At 34.0% G+C, this 19,331-nt stretch overlaps 1 long non-coding RNA gene across 3 annotated transcripts in view; it reads left to right on the top strand.

The window, feature by feature from the left end:
• The window catches only part of LOC310894841, a 44,763-nt gene extending 27,152 nt beyond the window's left edge, over positions 1-17,611 (top strand). Inside the window, exons 4-5 of one of the 3 annotated variants that reach the window (XR_014580232.1) lie at positions 1,673-5,296; positions 15,809-17,611. This is a non-coding gene — a long non-coding RNA (uncharacterized lncRNA). Of the gene's footprint in view, positions 1-88; positions 14,923-15,808 lie in introns of those variants that run through there. The other 2 variants (XR_014580233.1, XR_014580234.1) reach the window with 2 other exon arrangements.
• The last annotated feature ends 1,720 nt before the right edge of the window (positions 17,612-19,331 follow it).

Genomic DNA, 19,331 nt, shown 5'->3' with positions numbered 1-19,331 from the left:
CTGCCAAGTACAGAAGCAATGTACTATTTCTGTAATGTGGACCTTTTTAATCAGCCTCATGAAAAGACGTGACTCAATTCCATTTCAGCTTCAGAGACCTGCTTCAATGTGATACATGAAGTGATGGACTTGGGTACTGCTGCTCTGCAGACCTAAGGAGATGGGATGTGACAGTGTCCTATGTCCCTGGAGTTCTGTAGGACAGATTTTTTCCAAGTGGATTACATACCCCCCTTGCTGAACACAGCAGTCCCAATAGACGTTTCCCTGGCTACTCGGGCATGAATATCTGAGAATGTATGAATAACGAGCACTGTGCTGCTACCCCTGTACATACTGGAAATGTTCCTGCTTGAAGGGCCAAAACTGGTTAGCAGGAGGTTGACCAACATGAATTATTTGCCTTACTGAAATAATAGTATGTTTCCTTATTTAAAAAACAAACAAAAAAAATAAATAAAACCTGTTCATTTTACCCAACAAGAGAGGCATTTGTCCTTAGTAAAGAAATAAAGATGTTTTGTCAAAGCCATTGCAGTTCTGTGAAACGTTTATTCAGCTGCCAATGCTCTACTGTTGCTTCATAAAATTCCTCCATTTAGTTGCTAACCAATAACTGCGGTAACAATTAAGCATGTTCCTTTCAGCTGGATAATTAAATGCCAAAAAACTCACCACTCAATATGTAATTCACTCAACATCTTGTTGTTTGAAGGGACTAGTGTTCACAGATAGGATGGATTGAATTCTTAACAACATCTGGCATGAGCAATGGACTTGGCTGTCTCAGTAACAGCATTACATTCATGGTAGGAATGACAGCTAAATGTAGGAAGATGGATGGGCCTTTTCTCTGAAGTGGCAGATTCATGGTTGTAGCCTAATGAATCAGTATGTTGTAACCCCTGGCCATGTACATATTGGCCTGTTGGTAGTGACAAGCTACATCAGGAGGTCCAGAGCAAATTGTAGTTGTCAGATCTAATGGAGAAAGATGCTGGCTTATAAGTTACTGGGAAAGCTGAGTATAGTTTCCATTCCAATAACCTGGATCAAAACACTTCCTGATCTCCTTGGTCAATTTATTCTGTCACTTAATTAAACAAAAAACATTACAAGTTTCCACGGCCAGACTGAAGGACAAAAGGAGATTCTTTAACCTTGGGAAAAAAAAAAAATACAGCAAATATAGATGTTAGGTCTCAAGAAAACTTTCTTTTTTTCATAGGATCTGAGTTTATAGAAATATTTAGAGCACTTACACATTTTAATGTTCCTGGATGTCCTAATTTTGCAATGTTTTATACATTGAAGCCAGTGAAAAAAGAAGGATGCTCAGTGCAAGCCAGGCTTTTGACAGCATACTGCAATTAGACACAAAAAGTACTACTTAATAATAATAATAATTCTTCTAACATCCAAATGGATTATACAATGATCTGACTCCTGAAGAAACAGTGTTGCAATTAATAGATTAAAAAAAGTATTTCCTTCTTCTCTATATGCTTCTGATAGATTGAGGTTGGGGGAAGGGAATACAGATAAAATAGGAACAAAGGAGATGTGTTTTTTTTCTCTCTCTCCTTTTTTTTTTTTTTTAATTGTCTTCTACTTAACAATTAACTATAAGTGATTGATGGATTTTTTGTTGTTGTTTTGATTTTTTTTTCAGGATTCCAAGGACACAGAAGAGAAATAATAGATGTTTTGAATGCACACTATTGACACTTATCAATATGATCCCTTCCACCTTTTCTTAAATAACACTACATTAATTAGTTGAAGTCTAGTGGGAATGATTCCTGAGTACTCTGGACGTGTCCCTTGAGAAATTAATTCAGTATATATGTGTCCAATATTAGCATTTTCCTGCCTCACTGAAATATATTGTGCTAAATTTTGAAATACCTAAAGCAGAAGCCATTATGCTGCAAGCCATAATATATTCTGCAAAGCTCTAAAGAGTAGATTTTAACCAGCCTTGTCTTTGCACAAATATTTTTGTCGGCTGTTGATATGTGAAGAATAAACTCTGCCCCTTTTTTTCTCTGTCTCTAAGTACTCTTGAAAACATGATGATTTGTCTCAGGAGAAAAGTTGTTTCCTGATGACATATATTTATTTATTAATAAAATGTACATAAGCTCTTGAAGAATACAGATGAACTCTCAAATCAATATAAATTAAATAATACCTGAATTTTGCCACAGAAACTATACTGTGGGCATTGCATTTTCAAAAGTCACAGGAATTCTAGTTTCAGTAGTGACACATTGTCTAGGAAGCAATCCCATATAAGCATCTATTTTATAAATTTTTAGATTGTGAGCAAATGTCTCTTTGTCCATAAGGAAATTTTGTTCTTACTCCTAGCTTGAAATTGCACATAGCAACTCTTGTGAAACTGGCAAAGATATCAGTTATACAACCCTTGTGAAACTGGCAAAGATATTAATTATATACATGTACATACATTCATATTTGTTGTTATTTTTTGTTACTCTTAGGTAGATTATACTGTAGAGTTACTTTCTTCAGCAATAATAACTTGTCCAAACAATAGGGATTTTTAAGTTTTGCCACTGCAGTCTGAGAGACACAAAATAATGGAGCTAGAAACTCTGTTTTTATTTTTCTACAGAATAGACATGTTAGATTGGAAAATGTCTGTATAGGGTCTTCTCAGAGAGTCTTTGCACCATGCCAGAAACAGAATTTTGTTAATTGTTGAGGAAACTCAAAAATAAATAAAAAATGGTAATTGAGAATCTATCTAATAACAGAAAAGCATACATGAACATCAAGTTTGAGATCATGACAGTCAGCATAAGAGCAGATTTTCCATCTATTGAGGGAAAAAAAAAAAAAAAAAGACATTTAAGTTATTTTTAGGAAACAATTTTTTTTAAGAAACATCACAGATATCCATCACCATTTTATTCTGAACACACTTTTAAAATATTTAAAACAGTTTTCTGAAGGAAAAGTTATTTTCAAGGTAAAAACAACAACAAAAACTCTTTCTAGTAGTCCTTTTTTATTATTATTATTATTATTCTCTTTTTTTTTTTCTTAAACCAATGAGACTCTTTTATCGAAATCCAAAATCTTTTGGCAAAACATAATTTGTGTTGTTTCATATAAATTTTCATAGTTTCGTATAAAAGGTTTTGAATAGTATACACTCTATTTCCACATATTGCAAGCATAAGGAGTGAATGCATTTGGTCAGTTTCTAATGGAAACTGAAGGAAGCAAAGGCACTCCTAACAGGATACACCCAACGGTAAGAATCCCATTGATTTTATAATGTGTGTTATCATAGTGTAATTTTTCTCTTTCCTTCTTTGACACTTACAAAGTTGTTGTTTCTTAACTCTACTCCAGTCTGGATAGAAATGGGAGCAGATTTGTCATAGGATGTTCTTGGCATGGAGCTAAACAGCTGTAGAATTCCCTCCTCAGTATGGATTGCCAAGGGTCAGATTAAAAACATACTTAAAACATACTTTAAAAAAAAACTAGCTGGTGTATCTGTTCCCACAGATTTTTGTGAGAAGGATGGAAGTAGGAAAGTGACCTGCAGAACAGAGCAATCTGAGCTGTTCCTACTGAAAAGAATGCTGGCATTTTAAGATCATTTGCAGGTTCAGCCTGGAGCCTTCAAAGCCATCTGCAGAGTTAAGGTGTCATACTTCATAAAGGAATTTTAGAAATAACAACATGTCTGTTTGTTTCAGAAGTGTTATCCTCAGTAATTGTTGTGGAGAAACAACAAGTAATACTTATATGAAGTTAAAGGATCCATCTCAGCACAGAAAGCTCTATTCATCATACACTAATGCATGAATTTTAAAAAGATAGGTATGTAAGGCCTGCAGCACCCAGTTTAGAAATTGGATGTAATGGAAAATGTGTAATTGAATAGGCTAGTATCCATGGGTCTGACTGTTCAGGTCACTGTTACATAACAGGAGCTGGAAAGTAAGAAGATTGAAAATCTGTGCAGCATTATTGAAAGGTATGTGTTATTTTTAAGGTGAAATAATGAGGCACATTTTACTGTTGTTTTATGCTGGCACAGTGCAGAATATTGGCCATTGGAACAGGGTGCAGAGGGGGAACACTTCAAGATTTCAAACCTGCTTCAGAGTATGCACAGCCAAAAAGTTCAGTTTTAATACTTCTTTACATTTTAAAGAGTAGCACACACAGTGGAAAAAAAATAATAACAATAATAAGGGACCACTTTTTTATTATTTTAACTTACAGTGGTGTTAATATAGTAGAGTGAAATAGATCACCATCATTTGTAAACTATGGAGAAAAGAGTGATTTTATTTTATTATTTGTATAGTGGTCTAAGTTCAGCAGTCTACTTTCTTTCCTAATCCTTGAAGTAGATTGTCAAAATACACTATGGAATGGCATCTTGTATTATGTTAATTGAAATTTCTGAGTTTATTGAAAGTGTCACTTCGAAGAAATCTAACAGATTAGAGACCAGGAGCACACTAAACTTCTGAAGAGTTTACAGCAGGTGGCAAGAAGGAAATAACTTCTGGAACAGAAATATTGTGAAGGAAAGACTGTGTCTGAGGTGGAACATTTAGACCGATTTACCAGCTAAATGAGTTCAAGGAACAGGAGATATCCAGAGATGACACATCTGACCTGTTTTCCCTCTATAGCAGAGTGGGAACTGGTTTTCCTTACCTCTAAATATCTTTTCTTATTCCTTTTTTTTTTTTTTTTCATTTGTGTCCTGTATTAATGTCAATTAGCTCTCCTGCATGATTAGGAAAGCATGAAAGTTTTGATGAGAGAGTAATGATGTTCTGAATTTGAGAAGGCCCTCAAGAAACAGAATTTTGGTGGGTAGTTTCTGAGTTCCTGTGATAAAGAAAATATTTTACTGGTATGTTCAAGAAATTTACTGAAATAAGATCTATATTTATTATTTATCTTTCCATTATAGTCCACCTAAGTCATCTATTTGTCTACAGGGTCAGCTTCTGGCCTGCTAAGGTTTTTAGGAAGAGGAGGGAAATTCACGTTATTCAGATGAAGGAACATCTGGAAAAAAAAATAGCATAATGTTATTGGCTAAAGGGAAACTACATTCTTTCTTCTTTTTCTTCCTTTATTTCCAAAAGAAAGCAGTCAGAAATGAAAGTTAATTTGATGCTTTATTTATAAGTCCAGGTCCAAGCTATCCCAATTCTGCATTTTGACCTTTGACTTAACATTTGATATAGAAGAACCTTCTGAACTTATGCTGCAGGCTGGAGAACATGTAAGTTTTCATTGACATAACTGTTCTGGAATGTTGCTTTTATAGGTATAAATTTTGACAACAATTTTGAGTATTTATTTACAGATGATTAAAGGATACAAATCATTCTCTATATTGATTTCTCACCAAAGCTGAATATAGCCAAGAATGTTACATCTGTTAAATGTAAGGTCAAAGGAACTGATTTTTTAACTAAGGTGGAAAAAATTGTAGCTATTTCAGAAAATGTATTTTTGGAACTCTATTTGATATGAAATAGATTTCTTTAATGTATTTGCTGTTTGTGCTTGCCTTCTTATTGCTAGTACTTGCCACCCCAACATGTTCTGAAATCTGTACTGGCACCATCACTTTCCCGAGCAGAATTATAACATGTTCCAATTCAACTAAGAGTAGCATCTCTTATTGCAATGCCAGCAACAATTTTAAACAGCTACCATCTCCTGCAGTCTTTTGTGTGCAATTAGTCGAAAGCTACAGATTGCACTCATATCCCATGGTGCTCTGAAAGGAAATACTGTCCCATTAAAGGTTGCATTCAGTTGTGTGGGGTTTTTTTGTTTGTTTGTTTTTTTTTTTCCTGTCGCTAAGAAAGCATTCAATTGTTTCTTCTGTCAGTGAGAAATCCTTGTTCTAACTGGAAAACAGTTAGTACAAATTTCTATTCTAATAATGGGTGGAGTTGCAATTGTAACAATCCATTGTTAACAGATGCCAAAAAGGAAGACTATATGTGAGCAGTAGAATGCTTTAAATCCTACTTATGAGCCTCTCATTTTCAAAGAAAAAAAAAATGCCAAGTACCTGATTGAATTCAGTTTCCCACTGATTCGGTCCATGGAGGAATCCTCCACTTATGTGTCCTACTTGTGCAGAGAAATAAGGCAGCCTGGGACAGCACTAGGTGTCAGCTTGCAAGACTGTTTACTGCTCAGGTATTCCACCCTCAATTGAGTATCTAATGTAGAAAGACTGAGGTAAATATTACACTATATTTTGTCAGAATATTCTTTTCCTTTTTCTTCACATTTTTCTTAATGAAAAGAAGTAGAATTATATATATGCGATCAACTACAGTTGATGTTCATTATTAACCTTGCTGTCTTCAGCACTACAATCATACACTAAGAAAATTCCTTTTAAGTGTGGCAGAACAGTAAAAAGTTATATTGATTTAAAGAAGAAAGTATTTAAGATGAGATTGGTCATGCAGTGACTTCATGTGCATGTCTACATACATGTCAGGTGTCTAAACTCACATTACAGTCAACAATACCTAAAGAATAAGTGTCTACTTTAGGCTAAACTCCATTATAGTGGTGGCTCTTCCAGATTAACTTGTGGCTTGCCTCACCTTCTCAGATACAGACACATAGCTCTGTTTGAGATATCTGAGGTATTCACAGACACAGATCTGTGTCTGTGACTGTGTCAGGGATGCCAGATCTAAGGTAAGATTTTGGGCAGACATATGGAATGCTGGACGAACAAATGGAATTTGGCTTCACAAGTGGTGAATTCTATGTGTAGTGAGCAAGCCAGACTTTACAAAATCCAGGGGAGATTTTGGGGGGGTTGGTTGTGGTTTTTTTTTCTTTCTTTCTTTCATATACTTTCATCACTAAATGTGTTTTTTGTTTTTTTTTTTTTTTTGCCATCAAGTTATCATGAATCATAATGAAAGAGATAGAATGGAGTGTACACACATACACTTATCCTGCGTTGGTATAGCATATAAGGATCTATGCAAGATATGAATGTAAATATGTATATATACATGTTAAACCCTTCACATGTAAGTAACAAGTGATTTAATCACTTAGAAATCTTTCAGCTGCCAGTCTATGATCATAAGAAGTCTTTATGGAATCCTTCATTTATGGAGCAAATACCCCATTTATTTGCAAAATGAACACTGTCAAGGGCAATGTTCTCATGTTGTCACTGATTTCAAGACAGTTTATGTTTCTATGTGAGAAGAATCCAGTTGTCAATTATTTCTTGCTACTCACTCTAGCCAACTCCCACTGACTTCAGTGAGTGGATGTGATAGAAACTTAGCACCTTTCCAGATATTGTGATATTTTCTGACCTTGATTTTTTTTGATTGTTTTTGCTTTTGCTGTTGTTGTTTAGTAAGGAATTTCTAATCACTGTTTAAAAACTAACTGTAATGAAATTTTAATGAAGTTTGAACCTCATTAGTCAAAAGCAAACAAAGGTTTCGTCTCAGAAATACCTCTTTTTCCCCAACAACTACCTTTAATCCAAGTAAATTAATTTTCCAGCCTTCACTTTTAATCCATTCTGGAATCTTAAAATTGATTTTCTCTTTATTAAAACTTTAAATTGGCTTTTTTTCCTTTCTGAATCCCCAGACATCAATATATCAGCCAACTTGGTCATACATAATAACTTCTTATATTAGTCTTGGTAATAGTGGAGTCCTTGGGTACCTCTATCCCTTAAAGCAAAAGAAACTTCACAAAAGCATGCAAAAACACAGACTGTGCTGCAAAGGTGCTAACATCTATAAACACAGACAGAAGAAACATAAAAGAATAGAAGTGAAGTGAGCAAAGTAACTTTGGAAAAATTCAGTTTGTTAGCTTAATTTAACAAAGGTTTAAGAGTTTCCAATGACAGAAATGCAGAAAGGAAAGTAAATAGGACAATGGTATTGAGAAAATGAAAGCAACTGGGCTGAGAAGGAGACATGGAAAGACCCAACATAGCAGGAAAGTGAGGCTAGTAGCAAGGAAGTGTGAAAAAAAAGTGTGGAACAAAGACTAATCTGGAAATTCCTATTCAGTACAATAATTGATGAAGAAAATGGCAGATTTTCTTCTCTACCCTTCTGTTTTTTCCAGTACATACAGATAAGGCCAAGTGGTTGTAAAACAAGACGTCCTTGCCCTGCTGTTATTTTTTCGGCTAAGCAAACCCAACTTCAATTGGCAGTTGAGGAGATCTGTAGAGGTGGGAGCTGGATTCATGCTGACGGATTATCTACACAATAAATCTGGGCTGCTGAGAGAACAGAATGCTGGAGGAATGGACAGCAGGGAGTTCAAATAGGAATTAAAACATCTTAAATTTGATACAATTTAAAATGGGGGGAAAGTCAAAGTTATCATCAGAATTTCCTTTTTGTGTGTGTGTGCGTGTGCTCATGTTTAAGATTCTCAGCCACAAGATGGGGACAAAATAAGTTTCAGGTGGGAATAGCTATTGAGCTGTATGTGGGAAATCATCACAACTCCATTCTTCACTCATTCTTCACTGTGTGGGCATGTTTTCATAGAAAAATGAAAAAAAAATAAAACAAGACAATGCCAAAAACAAACAAACGAACAGTAACAACAAAAAACACAATAGATTGATTTAAAGGTAGGAAACAGACGTTTTTAAAAATATTATTTCTCACACTGGACATGTTTGACAGAGAAGTGCCTACAGAAGCCAAGCCAGGACCTCTGCTATTCACCATATTCCTAAAAGATCTGGAAAAGGACGCAAGCTGAAAAATGAAAAAATAATAATAATAATTTAAAAAAATATTGATACAAAGTTATTCACGGTAACAAGAATGAGAGCAGACTATGAAGAACTGCATAGCAATACTCAGTGACTGGGCACCTAAGGGAGATGAAATTCAGTGGAAATATACGTGAAGTGAGACACATAAAAATAACAGTTGCAGCTGCACACACAAAATTATTGTTAGTAAATAGATCATTACAATCCAGGAGTGAAACCTTGGCTTTATGATAAATTATGCCATAACAAAAACAATACAGTACTCTGAAAAAGAAAATAAAATATTATAAATTATTAAAACAAAACAAAATGGCTTGTTTGCGGACACCTTGAACACTATATGCATCTCAAGAAATAGTCTATCAGAACTAATAAAAGTCCAGAGAAGAACACAAAAAAAAAAAAAAAAAGATGGTCAGAAGTTTTTAAGGCAGTAAAAGTGAATAAACAGTTGTAGAATAAGATGACATTACAGAGCTCTACAAAATCATGAGTGGAATGGAGATGGATAGACATGAGTCTATCCATCATGAGATCATTCACTGTCTTTTCTGGCAGAAGACCCAGAAGCTATCGTATAAATAATGTTCTACACAAATGAAAGGTGGTCCTTCTCACAGGGGATGCTGTGAGATTTGGGATTAACAAAGGTCTTTAATATAGAAAGTTTATGTGCATTTAAAGAGAAACTGGACTAGAAAAGAATTTTTTTGAGGTTTATAAGCATACAAACCACCTTAGTGTCTGGAAGTCACTTGAATTGAAAATAGTTGAATTACATTATATGTCTCTATTTTGTCCTTATTCTTATCAAGGCAAACACTATCCAGATAGAATACAGAGTTAGACAAACCTTTTGGCTGAAACACAGTAACACATAATATGTCCACAGAGTCTTATAACCAACTGAATAAATTTCAGTTTAAAAGCATGACAACTTACTATTTGTGTTACAGTAAAAATGAAATAACTAAATCAGTTCAAAGTATTGTCCTTTAATTCTCCCAAGAAAATTTGACACTTCTGAAAGAATTCTCAACCACAAAACTTCAGATATGTGAGTCCATTTCAAATTGTTAACTGTCTGGGGCAGAGATTTATCAGCACCTTTGCTACTGTATCTGCATGTAGGCTAATTATTTATATGCTGATAAATGTATATTTTTAGCTACGTTCCAATGGCTGCTGCCATTGTTTGAATTTTGCATTGTTTTTGTGCTGTTGTTGTGTGATTTTTTTTATTTTGTTTTGTTTTGTTTTTCCTGGCAGATGACAATAAGTTACTAGTGCTAGGAAGTGCTGTGTTTCAATAGTAGGAAGAGCTGGTTAACATACAAAATAGGATTTACTTCATTCTGTTTCAAAGGAGCAAATTTATCTAAAGATCCCGTAGGGCCTTTGATTTAGCTAAAGGTAGCTACATTTATTGGATTAAATAGCAATGGTGACAAGTAATTTTTCTATCAGCAAGTGAATGCATCAGTAGGTAGCAGTAACAAATAGAATTCTTTTTCATGTTTGCTGAAGTTCTAGGCAAAAATGATTTGACTGATGGCCTCACTGTGTCACTAGGGCCCAGCCTCAGAACACATAACAGCACTTTTAGTGCCCCTCTATGAATTCCTAATCAGGAAACCTAAAAGCCAAGAGCCTACGACACTATCTGTGCTTTACCTAACATATGCAGTTGACTTCTGGACCTTCACATGCAGATGTCTGGACCAAACATAGAAGGAAAGCAAATATAACCTGTTTTTCAAAAAGAATATATTTATTTCTTTTTCTAAACATAATAACAATTATTCCTTTTCAAAGAAATTAATGTATTAACCATTTTCTGGAAAAAAAAAAAAGTCAAAAGATTCATGTTTTCTACACCAGTCCAAAATAAAAAAAAGTCCTCTATAACTGAAAGTATTGTAGAGACTAGTTCAATAGCCCTGCACATCGCTCAAAGTCGAGTTTTTATAGCAAGACCTGCACTTCTGGCAATTCATTCACAACTATAATTTTTAGGGATGATATTTAAGGGCAGGCATATTAAGCAAACATGGAAGAATGCAAGAGGTGGCAGGGGGAAAAAAAAAAAGAAAAAAAGTATTAATTCAATTTGGCTGTACTTAGAGCTCACAGGAAAAAAAAAATGGTAATAGTGAAGAGTCTAATTTTCTTAATATTTTATTGGAAGTTGATGGGGAATGACAGCAGAAAAAAATTTCTGGCTCTTAAAACTACACAGGAGCCAGAGTCAATTTGTATTTTGTATATGAAGCCAAAAGTATGAGAAAGCATAAAGCTCCATAAACTTATACAACTTGTGAAATGAAGGCTTTATTTTTAAAATTAATGTGCTTTTTCCCTAACCTTTTCTTCAAAACTTCCATAATGCTACTAAAATAATTTTCCTTTCCAGCACTCTTCGTCACTTCCTAATCTTCTCTGGCATCTGAAACATGGTTTCTTATCAGCAAAACTGACTTTTCTTTCTCCCTTTACTCCAGTGAAAACATTTAAGGATCCCAATCTACATAATCTGGTATCTGAATTCTACTTGCCAAGGTTTAATATGTTACAACAGGGAAGAAGGAGTAAGAAGCAAAATAGTCTAATTAAGTGACAGAACTTACTGTTTGCAAAACTTCACTGCTCAGAAACTCGAGGAGTTAGACAGAGTTATTACTTCAGATTGCCAGCCTATACATTCTGTTCAATTTGCTGGGCAGACAAAACATAGTTATCATACAGAATCACAGAGCCACTACAGCAGCTTGCCCAGGTAGGCATCCAGATGGGCCTTAAATATCTCCAGAGAAGGAGACTCCACGACCTCCCTGGGCAGCCTGTTCCAGTGCTCCATCACACTTACCATGAAGAAGTACTTTTGCATGTTGGTGAGGAACTTCCTGTGCTCCATTTTGTGGCCATTGCCCCTTGTCCTGTCCCCATAAACCACTGAAAAGAGGTTGGCCAAATCCCTCTGTCTCCCACACTTAAGATACTTGTAAACATTAGTAAGATCTGCTTTAATCATAATCATCTTTACTAATCATAATCATCTTTACTAATAGACTCTAGTGTGTGAATTTTGTCAAAGAATCCCTGATATTTATCAAAATTTTGAAGCATTTATTTTAATTGCTTGGCTTCAAAAAACTATTGAATAAATAAATTCTAGTAATTGTGCCTAGTTCTTGCTTCTGTTTACTCTTGGTTTGTCACTGCAAAATTCAGATTTCGTCCATTGAAGAGGGAACTTTTGAAATTTTCTACATTGAAGAGAGAAAAATATGTAGTGAAAAGTGTGTATGTGCAAAGCACAACCAAGTGTATAAGATACTGCCAGTTTGCCTGACATTTGTTACAAATGGATAATACTGTACAAATGTTTAAGTTTTAAATTGCAGGTGGGAAGGAGAGAGGGGAATACTAAAACTAAGTTCAACTGTATGAATTCTCTTGCATTGGAAGAAAAATGAAATTCATAAATCCATATCAGTGGAATCTAGCAGAAAGACTTCAGGAATAAGGAGAAACACTTCCATGCTTAGGTCTTGCATGTTGGTCATCTTTCTCCTTTCTCTGTGGACTAGAATACGTCAAACTTTAGTATTTCACAGTACCTTTAGTATCTCACATTTATCATCTTCCCTTGCCAGTGGCAGGAAAGCAAACTGAAATATAGCCTTCTGTACCCAATATATATAGGTAAGAGAATCTATGGATTACACTGCGGTAACAAAGCATAAAAGTAATAACAGAAAGAATACCTTGTGTGTGTGTTTGTGGCATGTGAGCACAACAGTATTTTGCAGTTTGGTAACTACATCAGGTAATTTTTTCCTCACAACTTCATACCCTCTAGATATCAGAATGGGAGAAGATTTAATTCTCAGTTAAAAAATGTGAAAGTCATCTTAGATTCATACCTAAAATGAGAAATTATTGCTGAATTAAAATTTAACACTATATAACATCAACTTACTACAGCAATATAAATAGTACACAGTAACAATTCTACTAATGTAGCTTCTTCAGTATCATCAGGTTCTCTTACTCTTTATTATTTGCTGTAGCTGAAGTTAGTTAATATATTTTCAGCTTACACTATATGACGGTCTGATCAGCGTCAAAAGTCTCATAAAACAGGAAAATATTATCTATACTAGTGACGAGAAAGTAATAAATTTTGAAGTATGCTGATTAAATGTAGGAACGTTATACATACAGCAAAATAAGAATTCAGAAAAAGGAATTTCCATTTCATAGAAAGAAGTTAAGCACATTTCAAGCATTGTGTGGCAATTCATTTATACAGTGGTTTGGCTGACATATTATAGTCTGAATTGTTTTGAATAGAGAGCAGTTGCATACATGAATCAAATCCGGGTGAATAATTGCCCTTCTCTAACCATTTACCTATCTGTATGGACGATTATCTTTTTTTGTATCATTTAAGTACACTTTCCCACCATCTAGCACTTGTAAAATAATTACACAGTTCTTGTCTGCATTTTAAAACTACAGGTTACTACAATGTCTGACAATGTATCATATGATCTCAAAAATTCAGACATGTGTAATATTTTCTACAGCTACCATAACCAGATAATCTTCCAGATTCTAATTTTAAGTATCAAGAAATTAATAAAATATTAATTCAACTTCAGTTTTCAATTCATATTGAAATGCTGCCAATAATTACATTGCTTTGGGAGAGTATTCAGAAAGGAAATTGCTATTGCAGATTTGTTTGAAAAATAAAACCTGAGCCAAAAACTGCAGACTTCATTACACAAGTCTCTGAAAGTGTGTGATTTTTTTTCTCCCTATCCTCCTAGGAGTTCTCACTATGCAGATCTTCAGCACATTTTTTAACACAATATTATTTTTACTGCTCTTTATCTTATTTTCCATGACAAAAGTAACTTGTATTACAGGGAGGCAACACTTCAACATAACACGTAAGGTACACAGAAAGCAAGATGGCACCACATGCACAGCAAATAATCAAGTTAATAACTTAGCATAAAATCTAATAGCCAGTTATATGAATTTCAGTAACAAAAAGCCATGTATTTTTCATATATTTTATTTTGTCTTTTTCATTTTATGTTAGAACAGCACTCTACAGAATTCATTTCAAAGCTATTAGGAAGCTTCAAGGAGAAGTGGAAAAAAGACACTGTGTAACCTATTCAATAATAGTTGAGAAGAACCAAATAGAAAGTCTAACATGAAATGGCTTATGGTGGAGAGTTATATACTTCTAAATCTGGTTCCATGAGTTGTTTATATATTCATTTTCCATTAGAAAATTATCACAGGAAAACAAAACAAACAAACAAAAAACTAACAAAAAAATACTATCTGAATGAAATAATCCCCAGAGCACACTTTTGACTTTCTTCAGCCAACAGACAGGAGTCTTACTTTTCCCTGCTGTCCTGTAGCCCTTCAATTTCTAGTCTTGACTGCCTGTATTCAACAGAATTCAACAGAAAAGACTCAAGAGAAAAAAAAACTTCAAAACCACAGTTTCTCCAAATCCTTCCCTTTGTGGTTTGGGCAGCCACCTGGAAGTCAGGAAATCTACAGTTGAACTTTCTTTGGCTGCAAAGGCCCCTAAAATATCTGGATAAATCCCCTCCTGCCAGGTGGTTATTTAAGTGGCAGTGAGCATTGCCACCATCACAGAGTAGCTCCCACTCAATTAGGCCAGGAGAGTTCAATTAGTCAGGAGAGTTCTCCAGCCTCTTGGTCAATAGTTGTCCACAAAGAAAATGTGTCAGCACCACCTTTGACAGAGCCCAGAACAGAAGGATCTCATTGGTTTGTCCTCAGGGAATACTATCCCCTTATCATTACCTAGGCATTGTCTGGGATAGTGCTAATAAACCAGATAAAATAAAGCCAAAATCACACCAAGGAAATATGAATAACTAAACATTATGGAACAAGAAAGTGCTCAAGATCTTGCCTTGGTCCTCACTGGTTCACTAATACAGGCCACAAGTAGATGGAGGAACACCATATTTTAAGACCTCTCAGACAACAAAGAAGACAGTTTGAATCTTTGTTAATTTATGGTATGTATTTTCTCTTTATCTTGAACTTCCTTAAGCCTAATTTTCTTTGACAACATTATATTTATAGTCTGACTTTCACAGGTGGTAAAGAAATAAAATGTTTGATTTCAATGGAATGTTGAGCATCTGAAACATCAATTCATAAATTTATCTTTGGCAAGGAATTAGGGCAATGCCACAGTGAAGAGAAACACGGGTAGTCTCCTGAAAGCAACCAGACAGCTTAGTATGGTAATGTGGTGTACTAAAAAAGACTGCCACAATAAAGTCAACCTTGGAGTAGCTTGAGTGAGATAAAACTTTTGTACAGTAAAATGAGATTAGCATTTTCTAAATTAAACTATATTAAAAAATAAAAATCAGAAGATAAACAATGAAATGGACAGATGATAACTTGTGTTGAAATTAGTGCCAGTTTTGTCAATGATTTTAACAATGCTCATTTTCAGCTCATTCTGCCATAGCTTTAGTCTTAATTAGATCCATCTGACCTTGGGCTCTGGTGGAAACATTGAGTGCCTCTATATTGCTAAAATGTCATCAGGAACCATATAGCTGTACTTTCATAGGATTCATCCTCATTCAATAGCTTTCCTTTATAAAGAATCTTACAGAGGCTTTTGTAAGTTTTTCATATTTGTTCATTTAAGCAAATGCATAAAATAGACATAATTGTACAGATAATGTTTAATGTCTATTTTAAGAATCTAGCTATAAGTCCAGTTACTGTTGTCAAAAAGTAAATCCCTTTAAACTACTTGTCACACCTGAAAAAGTTTTTTAAGAAAGTAAAATTGATAGGGAGAAAGAAATTGCAAAATGGTGATCTTGTTTCTTTACTTTTGTCAAGTCCTGAAAGCTGTATTTCTTCTCCTGTCTCCTTTAGGAACACACCCAGACTGGATTTATGGTGGAGTCCTACTGACAAGCTAGTCAGTTTGTGAGCATTGAGAGGATTCACAAGAAGCCCTGAAACTGAAAATAGTCTGCAGTAGTTGTGGTCTAAAGACGGTGGAAACTCAAAAAATTTAGTTTAAACCTCTAGAGAAATAATTGTTCCTCCAAGTAGAAATCAATGTATATTGTTCCACATAGTAGACATATACTTTTTTTTTCTTTTTTACTAATAAGAAAAAAGGGATCATTCCAAAGGCAAAGTAAAGCTATTCCTCTGGTTTATAGATGTGTGTTGTGTTTTTTTGTTTGTTTTTGTTTTGTTGTGTTTTTCTGTTAAATAAGCATTTTCCTAAATAAGTTATGATATTAAGGAAGTTTTTAAAAGAAAACCAAAAATAATTGGTTTTGTTTTACTTTTTAGTATAAATTCCTTATCATTTTCCATTCTTTTTCTTAAAAGATTAGATATTAGGATCCAAAGAACAGTAAAGTTTACTTGTGACAGTTATCTCATGGCCTTAGATTTTACTGCTGATAATGGGTATATTCTTTTTAGCTTCTGTACCCTAAAAACAACTCTGAAAATGGGATGAAGCTGGCATTTCAGGGGACACCAATAATACCAAACAAGAAGAGAGCCATAACAGAGTCATATGGGATGACAATTTAAGAAGACAGTCTTAGGGTTGTCAGGTACCTTGAAGAACTTCTTATTTTTAGTACTAGGTGAACCAATCATATTGAATGCCTTGATATAAATCCCCCAGGGGATGCCTGAGCCAACTCAGTTTCTGAGTCACTAATGAGTCATAATGCTTTGTCAAAAAATTGCTCCCCAGCACTTCAGGTTCAAGCAGAGGGAATTCTGAACTCACACCGGTGCTCCATAGGAGGCTTCTAACAAAGTAAGATGAGGTCTGTAGGCAGACAGTACTTTTTATTCTGCCACCTGGTGTGGCTGGAGAAATTAGACACACTTTCAAGCACATGGGGCCTTTTTGAGGTCTGAAATAACTTTAAAAACTAAATACTAGTAGAGACCAATGGCTCAGAGTTTAGTTAGGTATGTATCAATTAAGCCCTCTTTGATAGAAAAGACGGTGACTGTGGAATAGAGGAGATGTAATTAGAGAAAGAGGAGAAAGAAGCAGATATGGTAAGGTACTTGCAGCCCAGGGAAAAGAGAAGAAAAGTATCCTGTGGAACATGGAAAGTCTGAGGGGGAGAGGGATAGAGATTTTACTCTGCCATAAAATCAGTATCTGTATAGAGCTCCATATTATCAGTAGACAGACAAATTTTAGTTCTCAGAGTGTTTCAAAGATGTTTTGTAGGTTTCTTTTCTTTTTCTTTTTCTTTTTCTTTTTCTTTTTCTTTTTCTTTTTCTTTTTCTTTTTCTTTTCTTTTCTTTTTCTTTTTCTTTTTCTTTTTCTTTTTCTTTTTCTTTTTCTTTTTCTTTTTCTTTTTCTTTTTCTTTTTCTTTTTCTTTTTCTTTTTCTTTTTCTTTTCTTTTCTTTTCTTTTCTTTTCTTTTCTTTTCTTTTCTTTTTCCTTTTCTTTTTCCTTTTCTTTTTCCTTTTCTTTTCCTTTTCTTTTCCTTTTCTTTTTCTTTTTCTTTTTCTTTTTCTTTTTCTTTTTCTTTTTCTTTTTCTTTTTCTTTTTCTTTTTCTTTTTCTTTTTCTTTTTCTTTTTCTTTTTCTTTTTCTTTTTCTTTTTCTTTTTCTTTTTCTTTTTCTTTTTCTTTTTCTTTTTCTTTTTCTTTTTCTTTTTCTTTTTCTTTTTCTTTCTTTTTCTTTTTCTTTTCCTTTTCTTTTCCTTTTCTTTTTCTTTTTCTTTTTCTTTTTCTTTTTCTTTTCTTTTTCTTTTTCTTTTCTTTTTCTTTTTCTTTTTCTTTTTCTTTTTCTTTTTCTTTTTCTTTTTCTTTTTCTTTTTCTTTTTCTTTTTCTTTTTCTTTTTCTTTTTCTTTTTCTTTTTCTTTTTCTTTTTTCTTTCTCTTTCTCTTTCTCTATTTTCTTTCTCTTTTTCTTTTTCTTTCCTTCTTTTTCTTCTTTTTCTTTTTCTTTTTTTCTTTTTCTTTTCCTTCTTTTTTTTTTTCAATTATAACTGTACTCTAACAAGTGTTACCACCTTCACTTACTTCCCTACCTTTGTCATGGTCCTGTCTCTCTTCATATCTACAGCAAGATTGCACTGTAGTAAATCAAGGGACACAAAAATAATAATAATAAAAAAAAAATCTAGTAACCAAAAAGAATAATTGCCTATAATTGTGAAAAGAAAGAAAGAAAGAAAATGTAATAAAGTATAGGACATTTCCATTTGTCATATATGGACCTAAAATGTCATAATTCAGTTCTTTTCTAAAACTACATGGTCTGGATTACAGGAGAGTAGAAAGTGTGTCAATACCACCCGTACACAGCAGGGACAGCAGAGACTGCCTTTCCTAAAACCTGTGTTCACATACCTGGAGGATATGTTGTGTCTGTATGTCTTTCTCTCCATCACCATCACATGCTGGACATTGCAACTACATGTAATCCATAAGGTACTTCAGGATACATACTGACCCAGTTTGCATCTAACCTCAGTCCCTTCTTTCTCCAAACCACATATGTGGGGAAAATAAATAAATATTAAAAAAAAAAAAAAGAAGAAGGAAAAAGAAGGAAAGAAATTATATGAGCATCAGGTTGATGCTGGAATATCATAGTAATCTTGTTCTTCAGAATAAGCAGTAAAGTAAGAACAACTTACTTGTGCATTAACAGGAGATGAGGTTAAGAAACTCTTTTCCCCAAGTTATCTATGAAGCAAATGTGTCTATATCCTATATCCTCAGAGAGCCTTTTTTTTCTAGGGAGCGTAACTATTTTAGGAAAAAAAAAAATCACAGCTTGGAGTGCAAAAATTTAGCTTTTCTGCCATTTGTAGTTGATGATTTTCTTTTTCCTACCTCTATTCTATTTTGCCTTGAGCAATTTCACCATACAATTAGTGGTACCTCTCTAGCTTTGTCACTGGGCATTATGGTCCAGTATGAGAATTATTGATGATTACATTAATAAACACTGTTTTACTCCTGAAATGCCTATAGAGTGTAATTTTTACCTTTTTTTCTTTATATTTTTTCTTTTCTTTTTTTTCGGCTGATAAATTGTTGTGTGCTGCTAGAGTACCTTAAAGTAGTGGTCCCAGTGGCATGACTGGTTGACATCAGTAAATGTCTAGATGACATCTATTTTCTTTCAGATCCCTGAATTTTAATTCATAGGTGGTGATTGGTTGTTATTTCTGTTTCTGCTGTTTTGTTGTGTTTTGTATATTGCCAATTGCAAAGCCTTTGTAACTATGAAAAACAGTATTGATATTACTGCATTGGTGATCACAGTATCAAATTAATATTATCTGTGTTCATGTGTCCAGCATAAAAAAAAAATTTAGATTCTGGTGACAGGTCCATCAGAGATTTCTTCTGTCGTTTGCAGAGCGAAAAGCTAGTCCATATAATCA

Source organism: Anser anser, assembly GCF_964211835.1.
Source record: "Anser anser genome assembly, chromosome: 2".
NCBI classification, from domain to species: Eukaryota; Metazoa; Chordata; class Aves; order Anseriformes; family Anatidae; genus Anser; species Anser anser.
Note: the sequence above shows the minus strand (reverse complement) of the source record. Positions and strands in the feature narration are given on the sequence as shown.